The sequence below is a fragment of the Chinchilla lanigera genome, unplaced genomic scaffold, assembly GCF_000276665.1.
Source record: "Chinchilla lanigera isolate Chin_1 unplaced genomic scaffold, ChiLan1.0 scaffold00001, whole genome shotgun sequence".
Classification (NCBI taxonomy): domain Eukaryota; kingdom Metazoa; phylum Chordata; class Mammalia; order Rodentia; family Chinchillidae; genus Chinchilla; species Chinchilla lanigera.
Genome location: NW_004955402.1, coordinates 26,640,206 through 26,654,893, shown reverse-complemented (window position 1 = coordinate 26,654,893; position 14,688 = coordinate 26,640,206).

Genomic DNA, 14,688 nt, shown 5'->3' with positions numbered 1-14,688 from the left:
ATATAATTCATAATAACAAGAGAAGTTTTTTAGTATAATCACCTGAACTGAGACATAAAGTACTTACCACCAGAGAATGTATACTATTGTGATTCATTCTGTCACATGACTCGGCTGTCAAGCACTGAAGCTGAAGTAATCTACATGTCAGCTGAACTAGATTTAAAGACTACCTTGTTGAAGGAAGGCAAGGATAGAAAAGAGTGGAACTTGGGACACAGGATTTATAGACTAAGGACCACAATTAAACCCTTATTTTGGGTTTGAGACACTATCAGATACCTCAAGATTATTTTTCTGTTACGAGAAACAGAGACATGGGTTCAGTAGTAGTGCATGCTTGGCTAAAAATACCTAGCGCAGATATATTGATTTAGTTTTGGTGCCGTAAAGCCAGAAAGGGCTGCAAAGTCCTGTTGCACAGGAAGAGGATTCTTGACTTCCATATCTTTCTGTAAAGATATAGAAAATTCCACTTCATAGTGTCTGAAATTTGCCCCTCAGGAAAAGACTTCCCATAGTTGTTCTTTTCATTTCCTACCCAACTTTGTCTCCTCACCACCCACATGCCAAACACAATTTAAAATATATATATTTTATTTCCCATCAAGGATCAAGCTGTTCCTCTGCCCTATGAAGTCTAAGCATTAGAAACAAGTAATTCTCCATGGCTCTTAAGTTATCTTTTACTCCCTATGTGAGTAAGACCTGCTATTTAGACACTGGAAAAAATCGAAGCAGAGCTTTCTTTAGATCTACATAAGTTTTAAGGATGCCTTATTATCTGAGTTTGTTACACTTGGTGTCTATTGGGATCAGGCAAACTCATTTTAATTACATGGGAGTCTGAGTTTATAGCGCCACAGCCCATGTTTTGTTTTGTTTTGAAGGTTTTGAAGAAGTTTTCTTTACCTTGCTTGTTTTCTGTTTTCCCACAGGGAAGTAAGGTGTTTGGGATTTTTCCGTGTACTCTTACTACTCTAAGTAAATATAAAATATAAAATGATTTTTATATAATTTAATTAGGCTGGGATGCTACAACTTATCCATTATTTACAAGATTTGTCTTCTTTCTTTTTCCTTGAAATTTGCTAATGCCATCAAGAAGAACACATTGGAATTTTTAGGTTTAGTGACAAGACTGGTTTAAAATAGGTTCTGAAAATGAATGCCCAGAACTTGATTTGTGGGAACAATTTTTTTTCTCTAGACAAATAGATACATACATGCTTACATAAACAGAGAAAAAAAGAAACAAAGTATATTTGTATTGTTTGACATGGGGTTTAGAAAAAGATGATGTGTAAATGAACAGGAAATTATATTACCTAGTCACAAACACTGCCACTAACCACTGTTCTATATTCCTCAGCTGAGATATTCTATTACCCGTTTGAGCCCTAAGTGCATTTGTGGCTGAGACATGGCCTAGAATATTCAAATGGATATAATTTCACCCTAAAAGTTAAGAAATGCAAAGTTCCATTACAATAAAATATGTCTTTACTTCAGAAACAATGAAGGTTAATATAAGCTAACATAAGGGAAATTTTACAAAAACAGAGTTTTCCAAGCTGTATTGAAAATGCCATATAAAAATAAGGATTACATTCTTATGTCTGGTAGACTAAGCAACTTCATTGAAGAAAAGTGTGTAATGTAAACACCATTGTTAATTCCTATCATTTGGTTTTGAGACCATGTATCATTTTTGTTGTTTTTGTTTTATTTTGAGTTTGTCTTTATTGTTGTTTTGTTAGTTTTTTAATTTTTAAAGTAAAAAAAATTTTAAAAATAAGGATTCTAAACCAAAAATAAAAAATTGAAATGATAGTTTAAACAAAAGTTGAATTAATAAAAATTTAAATGGTAATAGTCCAACTAGTCTGAAAGGGTTTTTGTGCAATTAGAGTCATCAAAGTACGTGAGGACTGTGTGTTCAGGGTTTCATATGTTATCTTCTGATGGAGTCATGTGGAAGCCAGAAGTATCTCTTGCAATGACTGTTCTTGAGGCTTTTGTTACTAGTGTGTGTTTCTAATGCATACTAATTACATTTGTCTTGGGGAACTGGTACATGTATACAACACATCTTATCATTTTTATTCCTGTAATATCCTCCTCCCAACCTGTTTGTATCTCCTTTGTATTTTGCTCTACCTCAGAAAAATGAGCCGGATTCATATGGAGGACTCTATTAACTTCCAAATTTAAACAAAGTAGGTGAAACAATTAACAGACATAGTATATCATTTAAACATGACAGACAATAGAAAATGTCACCAGAGATAATTCAGAACAGGTCTCACTACTAAATGCTTCTGGCAGGAGTATAATTTGTGTGCAGGCATTGTTCTGGGTTTACCTTTCTGCCATGAATGTTCCAGTCCCTGCAAACTAAAATTTTGATCTCATAGACAATCAGGATGACCCTAATATCCTGCATGCCACTAACAGAAACATGTATCTCAGGGCCCGGTTGTAGCAACTATTTTAGTTGTTACCACTGTCTAAAAGTTTGCAAAAGAACTATGTCAGCACTGAAGAAAAATCATCTAATGTCCAAATGAATTACTTATTTTAGTATGTTGAGACTTAGTGACCACAAATAGAACATTAGAAAATTTCTAGTAGGAAAGAAAGAACATTTGACAATGGCAAGAAAATTCTAAATATCCTAAGCAAATACAAATTAAAACTGCAAGTATTTAACCAAAAAACCCCAGTTTTATTTAGTTTTTACATATTGCATTAGAGTGCATAAATCTAATGAAATATAGCCCATGCCTTAAACAGAGAAACTTTCCTCAAATATATTGCATGATTATTAACCATCCTGGGACACTCATAGTTTTGTAAAGCCACGGAAGGGATTTGAGTGCCTAGGAGTCTCCCTTGAATTCAGAAAACATAAGCAGTGTAAAGCAGAGGTTTGTGCAAAGTAGTGCAAAGCAGAGATATTGTGAAGGCAGGGACAGAGCCGTCTAGCAGCAAGTTGCCTAGGAGAGCTGGAACTGAGCTTCTCCTGGTAGTGTCTTTGCTCTCCCTGTCCTTATAGGGTTTTAAGCCAATCAGGATCTTTGTCTTTGTTGTTGCAGAGAGCTTTTTGCTGGGGTGAGCTATTGCTAGTGTTACTTGTTGCTAGAGTGGACTAAGGTTAATGGAGTTTTAGGGTTTTCCATTGTATGCAAGCAGGTCCCTAAAGGTAACTGTTCTATACATGCAAATGTTTTACAAAGGGCAATTTCTTGTAGTAAGCAGGTGATCATCTCCAAAACTGTCTGCCACTTCAGCCATGTCCTATCAATCAGCCATTTCAGCTTATGTCCCTATCTTTCTCCCCCCTGTTGCTACAGCTTCATTGTGTACCCCTACTGCTGTGTGTAGGCTGACCTTCCTCAGGGGCCAGTGGCACAAAGTTGAAAACTAATTTCAGGAGAATTCCAGAGTGGTTTCAAAGCAGAGAATTTTGGTGCGGAGCACCAGTACTATTGATGAAGATTTCTTAGTGGTGCTCTGCCTCCGTCCATCAATGATTCCCACATGAGCACAGCAAAGAGCTGTCAGAGCTCAGTATCCCATTCTCTCCACAGTCTCATTGGTGGCTTTCCTCATCTTTTCTCATCTCTTTGGTAACAAAGAGGAGAAATGAAACAACTGTTACATTGACAAGGGCTTTCTATAAGACAGGCTTATGAAGTGATAGAATTTCTCCAGATATTTTCTCTAAAGTTTCTATGCTTTTTTTGGTAAACACTAGAATCTATTATGGATTCTTCATCTGTACTTACAGTAACATTTTTCACAAAAATGTCACTCCACTCTGTTTTATTCATAACTTCCATCAGTTAGGTTTGTACTACAAGTTATATTGGACTGTATAAGTAATTATCCTTGGAGATTTAAAAGAATTAATCATTCCAAGTTAATTTTCAATCAGATAACTTTATTTATTGCAAAGGTTACCAATGACAGCTACATTAATAAAACTGTGGTCAATTCCTAATTTTCATCTTAATTTACTTATTTATAGTATTTGACATATTCCTTTCTTCCTGACGCACTTCTGCAATGTGTCCCAGGAGCCTGCATTCTTCTCTGATCTCTAAAAGCAAGTATTTTCCAAAATTAAGACACTGACTCTTGTCTTTTTTCTAACCACATTTAGAGTTCAGGGGAATTTTGTCTAGTATTTTGAATTTAAACAATCATTATTTGCTAGGGACTTATGCATTGTTTTTCAGGAGTGCTATACCAAAGTATCATAGATTGTGCAACTAAAAATAACAGAAATTTATTCTCAGAACTCTGGAAGCTACTGAATTCAAAATTAAGATGCTAGAAGGGCCATGTCTTAATCTGAAGGCTACAGGAAATATTATTTTGCATATATTTCTTTTAGCTTCTGGTGTCCCTGACAAGGCTAGGAATTCCTTGGCCTGTAAAAATAGCACTCACTTTCGCTCTCCTCCATGACAGGACAGTCTCCCTGTGTGTCTGTGTCTTCTCCTTTTCTTATAAAGACAGAAGGCGTACAGGATAAAGGACAAAACTAATACAATGTGCACTTAATTAATTATAACTGCAATGACCATATTTCTAAATAAGGTCCCCTTTGGAGTATAAAGGAACTGTTTGCATTTGAAGAAGATGCTACTCAACATAGTGTGATGCATAAATTAAATCTCCACCTCCATCTTCCTTTTGAGCTCCAAATATATATTCAAATTCACATTTACAGCTCTTCTTGAGGTTAAACGTGTATTTCAAATTATATATTTATATATTATACATTTTATACTATGTATATATATACTATGATGTGTAATATATATACAGATATGTATGTATACATATATATGATGTACGCATATATATACTATGTATGTATAATATATATATATAAAGTTATATATCAAGTATTGTCTTTGTTATCCCACTTCAACTCTGTTTTCCCCCTCACTCTATCTCAAATCACAGCTAATTTATCTTTCTAGTGCCTAGCCAAAAATCTTGAGGTATTTTCCGCCTATTTTTTATTTCCCAAGTCTACCCACTCAACAAATCCTGATGCCTGAAAAATATATTCACAGTCCAGTATCTCCTTGCTACTCCTTCTTCCAAATTCCATCAAGCCAAGTTCTCTTGAATATCTTCAGGTTAGATATACTGCTTTGCCCTTCTCCTTCTTGAATCTCTTCTCTACTATATCCAATAAGTAGAGCAAGCAGACTAAAATAAATTTGAAGCACGACATTCTTTTCACAGAGTTCCTGTAGCAACCCATCTCATTCAGAATACAAGTAATGTCCTTTTAATAGACTGTGTGAGAACAGGCTTTCCCTTATTTCTCTGATTACATATCTCAGATACAACGGAGCTTCTTAGGTACCATTGAGCATGCACCATATTCATTAGGCATATCCTCACCTGAACTTATTTTCCTTTCTACCTAAATTTTCTTCTGTAGTTGTTGGCATGGCTTGAGCCATCATACCTCTCTTCATTTAGATTTTTTTCTTCTCCATGATGGCTTCTTTCAGTATCTTGTTTAAAATTTCCTGAGAACATAAATGTCAGAAGGCCAGTGACTTTGCATGTTGTGTTCAATGCCATGGCTCCTGTTCTTGGTATGGTACCATGCTCTGACACTATTCACTATTTACTGAATGTAAGACTGAGCTCTGTTTGGCCACAGTGAACAGAAGGAAGCCCTGAGGACCATGTTTCAAACCAGCATGTTGTAGCCTCAGTTCTGCTGCATGAATAACATTTGCTCTTCTTCAGTGAGTCTCTTAACCTCACAAAAGTTCTATTATGAAGACTCTCCCCCTTTATGTGAACCTGATATGAGAATCACTGAAGCAGACTGCAGAACCACACTCAGTCTCAGTCTGGCTGACTCGGAATTTTCTGTGCATATAGAAAGCTTGAAAAGACCACTGTTATGCCACAAATAACCAAGTCCTCTATTTTCCATGGTTGAATGGCCCTCTTTCCTAGTGCAAGTATTTTTAAAGCTTCAAAGAGTGCTTCTGAAGCATGGACAATGTCTCTTTAGAGATGTATTTAAGTTCAGATCAATTTTTCTAACGTATAGGAATTTACAGATCTCGATTTAGTTTGGATAAGAAAGGGGAAACAGCCACACAAATGCTAAAGGGAAAAATGCCTGACCTCTTTATCCTGAAGACAATAAATGTGCTACAAATACTTTAGTAAATTTCTGTATCATCAGTTCACAAATAGAGATAACATTTAAAATCCATTGTTTCTCTTCCATTTTTAATTACTTCTAGCATTAGGATTTATCTTTATGATATTGAAAGTATGTCTTTTCCTACAGAAACTGCAATGTTTTGGCAAGACAAAAAATATTTCCCAAAGTATTATATTAATGAATGTTTATGAGTTTCAGTTCTGGCAATTCAAAAGGCTCCTGAGATACATATTCAGAGAGCTCAATTCAACCAGACAGACATTTAGTTTTACAATAAACCAGGTTATTTCATTCAACATGTGGGTCTCTTCTTCAAATGTTAGCTAATTTTCCCATTCTGAACAGCAATCACTGTGAATTCATTTTTATTTCCCATTCATGGCAAAATAACATTAAATAACATACCTCTACAGATCCACACCATAAGAGGATTTGAGTCTCTTTCAAATTCTCATTATGGTTAGATTAACAACTCTAATATAGAGAGAGCAAAAAGCCACTCTGATTGGGCAAGACAAACACCAACTTGTTAATTTGTCACTGAACTTCCTTCCTATCAAAACCTAAAATGGGTTTAGCTATTACACACACAAAGATGCACTTTTGGTAAATGTGGTTTGGGGAATTGCAGACAATATTTTTCAGGTGAGATTTGTCACAGTTCCTTGAAAATGCTATGTGAGGATAGGTTTTCTGATAAAATCAGGTTTGAAATATTAATCACAGCTAGTGAGATTTTTTTTAAGATTCTTTTTCCACAATACGTAAAGTGGCTTTTGACACAGCAGAAAAGAAAGAAGAAAAATTATTTCTGTGATCTATTATTTTTCTGTCTCCAGGAGATGAGTTAGAATTCTCTATGAACTCTTTTTGAGACCGTTCAACTCCTGTCCCAGTAGGTGAATCATCAAGCAATTCATATCCTGACTATTCAATAGGTAGATATTAAGTTTGAAACAAATTCCATTATTTTATGAAAGCAAAAAGAATTATTCTTTCTATAAATTATGCTCATTGACTGTAACATTCTTTTCTGCAGTACCACATTTTTGAGCCTATATCTAGGACAGTACATCAACAAACACCAAAGGTTAGACACCATCTAAAGACTGGTAGAAAAAGTTTTGTTAAGACAGAGTGGGAAATGCTAGGAGAACCATCACTTTAAGCACATCTAATGATGAATTTGAAATAGCTAGTGAGACCCAGTGAAGTACATGGGAGGACTTCTTGGCTTCTTTACTATCATTTTGGATTTATGTTAGACCTAGGTTCTGGCTAGATGGTAGACTGAACAAGCACATATCTTAAATGGAAACATTTTTGCATATATGTAGCCATTTATTTGGGCATATTAAAATGTGTTTGAAAATGCCAACTACAAAATGTGAAATACAGGTCTGCAGTTTAAGAGACATGAAACTGAGACAGGTGCCATTTGTTTAGTTATAAAAGCCATAAGCTGGCTGAGATTTCTTGGCAACAAAGAGACTTGGCAACCTCTCCATGACTAAAGAGGACCTTGGAATGTGTCCTGAGAATTTCCAATTTGTAGTACCCTAAAGAGGTCACCTGTCTCCATCTGCTTGCAGAGCCAATATTTTGACTTTGGCTGTGATCACTTTCCACTTCTGGTAAAAAAAAAAAAATATTCAGAGACTCAAAACATCCACAGAATAAATGCTAGAATGTTGTACCTGACATCCACGACACTGCACAACCCGGATGTAACATGCTATTCTAGGTTTAGTTCTCAAGATTTTTCTTTGTACTCGCTTAGCTGAAGAATCTTTATTTCTGTGATTTTTGCACACAAAATACCCTTTCCACAAACCTTACCCTTTCTGTATGTGAGGTTTAGGGATGATCATCATACATCAGTATTTATAACTCTGGAGTACTTCATTTTTCTGCTTCACACCTTTGTAAGTATTCATTAAACTTGCTACAGTTCTTTGGTTTTGGGGATGCTTTTTAGCTGTACTCCAAGTGATACACTGTCAAAGTGAATTGTGTTTATTTTCTAAATTTTTTCTGCATATAAAAACATCTGCCAACTGCATACACACATTCACAAAACACAGCTTTCTTAATATCCTATAGTCATAAAATAGGATACAGGAGAAATGATTGATTATTCTAAAAATAAGTAGCCAGGAAAATGGAATCTATCTTAAAATATTCAAGATTTCTCACTTTGAACAAAAACAGAATTATTTTATTTCTCCTTTGTTAACAATGATGAAACCATTTATTCATCATAAAATGTATTTTATTTACTCTGAGGAGAATCATCTAAAATTTGAGAGGTTAAAAATGTTCCTGATCTCCTAAAATAGGCAGATTCATAATCCCTGAAGGTGTTTAAACATGTTCTAAGGATCCACTTCAAAACTAAGAGGTGAAAAAGTAGACAGTTAGCTGCAAACTATTTTGAACTTAATGATTCTATTAGTAACTCACATAATGAACTCATATAGCGGAAGTAATCATTAACGCTCATATATATTAATCTATTTACAAAATGGGTACTCTGCATATACTGCATATATGATTATTTTATTTTAAACATAAGTAAGAATCTAGTGATCATTTTATATCTGAGAGCTGCCCTTATAGCTAAAATGTGAATGAAATGTGAGCAATGTCTACCAACTCGGTATTAACATTTTTTGTGATCAAAATTTCAAAGGTATAGCAGATACACTCACGTGTCTAACTGAGCTGCTCATCTCTATTCCAAATATCTGACATCACATAGATTTATTCATGATCCCCTTCCTTCACTGAGGCTCCAAGTTGTTCTGTCTTCTTCCCCCATTGTAGGATGGCTTATTTCCTACATACTTATTTCTAACCACACTGCATTTCTCATACAATTCTTAGCATGGCTGTGCCTCGCTGTGCACAATGGGCATATTTTGAAATGGAAATGTGTGATATAAATTGAATTTATCTAAATTAAATCTTATTTGAAAATGATGGAGAAAGGGTGTGACATTGAAAGTAAATACATAAAGCAATTTAATTTAAATATAATTGTGTTTGAGGAACTATTACTCCCTCCCCCTTTTGGATTTCTCCCATAGCTTTATTCAGTTGAGTTCATTTAAAGAAGAGGACGTTTATAACTTACAGTGAAGGTAACAATAGTTCTCTCTTTCATTCTGTTCACATAATTGCCTGTCATGGCTACTCATCCTGCTGTGCCTGGTAGATCAGTGTGCTCTGTAGAAATGCGGAAACTCTGACCACATCCCAGGACCATCTCATAGGTATTTGAAGTTACTGAGTCACTGGAGAAACTAGTAAGAAAGTCAAGTGCCCAAATAAAACTCAGAGTCAGTTCTACATAACGTCAAATAGTTGCACAGACTCGGGGATATTTTATTTCAGACATGGAGGAAGAATAACCCATAATTTACTTGTGACTTCTTCGGGTACCAGCATTTTTACTGGATAATTCTGTGCTGTAAAAGCTTTTATCAAATGTCCTTACAGAGTTAGTTTACTAAAAATAGGGTTTACTTGCTTTTAATATGCATTTAATTTGAATAGTTCCAAATAGAATGATGTTAAAAAAATTCATTCTGCACACCCCCCTTATGTCCTGATGATCAGTATTTTTACTCTACCATTACTTTTGATATGTAACTGTTCAATTCTGCCATTACTTTTGGTATGCTACTCTTCAACCCATATTATACCGCTATGTGTCAATTCATAAATAGTCCACTTAGTTAGAATTAAACATTGTTAGAATTAATACACCTCAGAATCCCCCGAACTCAGTTAGCAATTGAGCAGCTGAGAAAACTACTGCTCAGAAATCTGCGTAAATATCCCAATATTCTGTAGCAAACAAGGGGGAAGCACAGTCTCAAAGTTTGTCCAGAGAATGTTGCATTGAACAACAGTCAGCTGGGGTAAAAATTGAAAGGTTTGAGTTTTGATAAGACTTCCTTCCTTTTTAATGTATACTTTGGACAATATAAAATTCACCCTATGCAACAGTGTGATTCAATAAATTTAATAAATGTTTATATATAAATGAGATATATATTAATAAATATGATTTGTATTTATATATGATGAAATTGTCACTGGAAGTTACTTTGAGAATATGTTCATTATCCTGTAAGACCCTTCCTGCCTATCTCTACATTCAGATCCAGGTAAACACTTGTTTAATTTTTATCTCCATAAAAAATTTATCAAGACTTAATTTCTTGAACATCAGGTGTTTTTTTTTTTTTTTTCCAGACAAAAATGAAGATAGTGATATGGTTCGATGAAAAGAAAATTGAATCATATTTGATATAAGGCAAGCACAAAAACTGTAGTTGTCATGATAATACATGCCTTGGCAGCACTCCAAAACAGAAGACAAGGAAGTGAAAGGAAACTGAGATGTATATTTATGCTGGGATTTGGATCGAAACTAGAATTGAAGCTCAAATAAATCCATTTATTGCTACACTTTACCAACTAGAGTAGGATGGACTAAGAAATTTTTAATATTTCCCAGCTTCTGCTTCATCCCCAGTGTGTTCCAAATGCTATCATTGACATTAGGCCTCAGGAAGTAATGAATCAGTTGAATCCTCCTCTTTCAGACTGAGAACACCTGGTAAAGAAGCCCATTAAGGAAGAGGATGACAGAGTCCTGCAGGTGATGCTGACACTTATCCAGCAGGAACTAGGCTGAGACTAACCACAGAAGTCCTAAACTCACCACCAAATGGTGATGGAAGAGTAAGGACTTTGGAGGACTCAATCCAAGCAAAACTTTAATAAAAGTAAAAGTCACTATCTGTGGGCCCCATGAGTAAAGAATTGTGACTTTCTGGATATGGAGACATCATAGCAATTCTGCTTCTTGTTGTAAGGCTTTACACTGCAGAAGAATCTGGTAAGTAGATCTATTTGGGGGCTTAAAACACTTCTGGTCCTTTCTTGTAATCTGAGCAACTGCTTTGAAAATGACAACATGCAACATAATAACCATTGTTAATTTCCTATCATCTTGTTTTCAAATTCTGTTTTGCTTTTATTGTTTTTTCTTTTTTTTCTCTCTTTAAAAAAGAAAAGAACTTCTGGGTTGAGTAGTGGATCAGGTGAGAATAACAGCTGGAATTGATATGGTCTTGGCATTGATATGGTCTTTGCAAGTCATCTACAACCAATAACAAGTTTGAGAATGCAGCCACTGCACAGCTATGGACGAACAACTTGAGGCACCTTCCCATTTTCTTCCAGCATGCTGATTAAAGACAGTCAACTCAAGGTATGTACCAAGTTCTCAATATCAACCAAATAAATGAACTGAAATAATTAGTACATAGGAACTTCTACCTTGTAAACCTTAACATAATTGTCCTTGGTCCAGACAGCTCAGTGAAACATCAGAGAAAAGGAAACAATCCAACACCTCTCAATACATTTTCATGCAATTCTCTTAAAACAAAAAGAGGGATCTCTTTAGTGGACAGGCTTATGTAAGTGCCCAAACACTGAGCTCTACCTAACACATTTTTCTCAGCAATGACAAATAAAGAAGAGAAACCTTGAGGTGGGGGATTAAAAAACAAAAGTTGTTTCCGAATGTTTGCCAACTGTATTGCCAATCCCTAAAAATCATAATTTCTCTACATGTTTTCTTGCTATATTTCCTTGATGTAAACATTATTGAACTCTTGGGGTTTTACTTCCCACCCCACTTTCCTATACAGACCAGCTCCATTGCATCATTTTGGTTTATAAAACCCAAACTGTCATGGCTTCTTTCGGTGGGTAATGTTAGACACAGTGCCACTTTTCTGCATGCTTTAAATTTACATACAGGCTTTCGTTGACTCTTAGTTAACTGTGCTTCAAAAATACTAACACTTTTCTAGACTCTTTAAGAGAGAGGAATCACATTCATATTTTACTATAATGTATTGTTATAATTCTTCAGTTTTATCATTATTTTTGTTCATATCTTATTAGGATTCACTTATAACTCAAACTGGGCCATAGGGATGTATCTGTAGGAAAAAGAAGCATAGTATATACAGAGTACTACATGGTATTATTCATGGGTTCAGGAATCCATAGGGGGGCTCAGAATGTATACTATGGGGATGTTATGGTTTGTGTATGGATGTCCCCCCAGAGCCTCATGCGGTCATGAGGTGGGTTTTTAGAGTTTATGACTGATCCATGATCCAATGCTGGGATTATGGGTGTGAGTGTTACACCCATCCTGGGGTGAATAGTTTGCATATGTAAGGGAAGGAAATAGGCTGCTTCTAGCACTCCTCCCTTTTGTTCTTGTTGACTTTGCTATTTTCTGCCGCCATGTACATCTGCCTTCTGCCATGTGCCACTCTGCCTTGGAGACAGCCGAATAAGGAACTGAAATCTCCACAGACTGTGAGCTAAATAAACTCTTCCTTCCTTAATTTTGAGTGTCCGATATTTTGTCTCAGCAATGAGAAAAAGGTAACCAAGACAGGGATCACAGAAAAAAGTAACCAAGGGGGGACAGTCGGATTTAATTTCACTGTAGATATTGTTATTACTATAGATTTAAATTAAAATAATTTATAAAATAAATGCTATGTTTGAAAAGGAACTAATTGTATATTTGGACTTTTAAATATTATTTTGAAAACTAAAATAAAATTTTTCCTGTTTGCACAAAGAGTGAGTTGATTCATTTACTTTATAAATGTTAGAAAAAAGAGGCCATACCGAGAAGACCATGTCATTCGTACAAGTACAGCTAAATTAAGAAAACTGGGCCTCACTGAACAAGACCAAATGAATATGCACTGTTCAGTGAGAAATATCTTCTATCCTATGACATGAAGAATTCATCTAGGTGAGTTGAATTTATTTAAACTCAAGCAGTATAACTGGTCTTTATCAGTATCAATCATTAATAATATATTTAAATAGTATCTTCTTAAGACATACCTAAACACGTCAAAAGTAGCAAACAATAAACCCATGCCAAGCTATTTTTGTTAGTACACCGTTTCTGTTCCTTGTTGGGGCAAATCAGTGTGTGTTTAATGGATCACAATTGTATGCCCAGGTGCAGGTCTTTTCTTTCTACTCCTCTCTATCAAGAATAAATCTTTTCATCATCTCGATCAACCTCAGTATGTCAGTTATTTTAAGACTTTAAAATAACAACCCCAGATTTGAGTTTGAACCATTTTTTGACCCTTCATTTCAATTACCACCTGCATATTTACAATTTCAGCAAAAGTTAATGTCTTGAGTATCAAGATGGCCATAATTATTTATAAATCATCTCCTCCAACTAGTCAAGCTTTTTATAGTTTCCTTTGAAAATGCCCTGTGTACCTGGGGATCCTTCTCAGCAACTTCCTCCCTCTCCTGTGACTTCATCTGCCTGTTGCTCCTAGAAGCCTCTTTGCCTCCAGGCTGTTTTCTCTACTGTCCTCTTATCACCAGGCTAATTCTTCTCTAATATAGTATGGTTACTCACTTTCTCTCATCAATTTATTAATTGATTTTATCACACATGGGTGGAGCATCAGTTGTGTACCAGAGATTTTGAAGACGAGTAGATTTCATTTAATGTTTGTGAAGTCATCCCTTGGTTATGCAAACTGTAAAAGTTGACCTTCCAAAAGAATTTCAAATTTTCTTCCAATAATTTCTCAATACATCATACTTCCCTGGCACAACAGTGTGTATTAAATGTGTGATTCAAATAAACCTTTCTAATGCAAGTAATGTGCCTGCATTATTTTCAAAACTATGTGCACTATATATTGTCTCACTTTCCTATTATCCCACTGTTTCATTAATTCTGAAACATCCAAGAATCGTTTATTTTCTTTATGTATAATTTCCTTATAGGTTTCCATATCCACTATTGTCCTCTCCTTTGTTTGTTTTAACATAAGGTCTTGCTATGTAGTTTAGGTTGGACTTGAACTCGCTATGTAGTCCAGGATAGCCTCAAATCCACAAGGATACTCCTGCTTCAGCCTCCCTAGTGTCAAGATTACAGGAGTATACCACCACATCCAATCTGTGCTCTAAATTCTGATATCTGTTCTTTATTAATTAATGCAAGTTCAAGTACAAGTTGTAATTTCCTGGGGACCATACAATGCATGTATTACATTGTTTTATTCTTCTACAATTTAAATAGATCCAATATTTTAAATTGTAATAAATACAGGAGAAAAATACTAGACATCTATTTCTCTAGTCACATTTACTTTCTTCAGTCCTATCACTTTCACCAAATCCTCCCCCCATCTACCATTTCTTTATCTTGGGTGGGACTTGATATATTTTTAAGCCAATATGTCAAGGAAATTAAAAGAGAAAGGTTGCAAACTAAACTTTAAAATACCCCTTGTGTTACTAAAAATGATCAGCTAAGTCAATTCCCTTTCACACAGTGTTCTTGGCTTTTGTGTTGTATGCATGTGGAT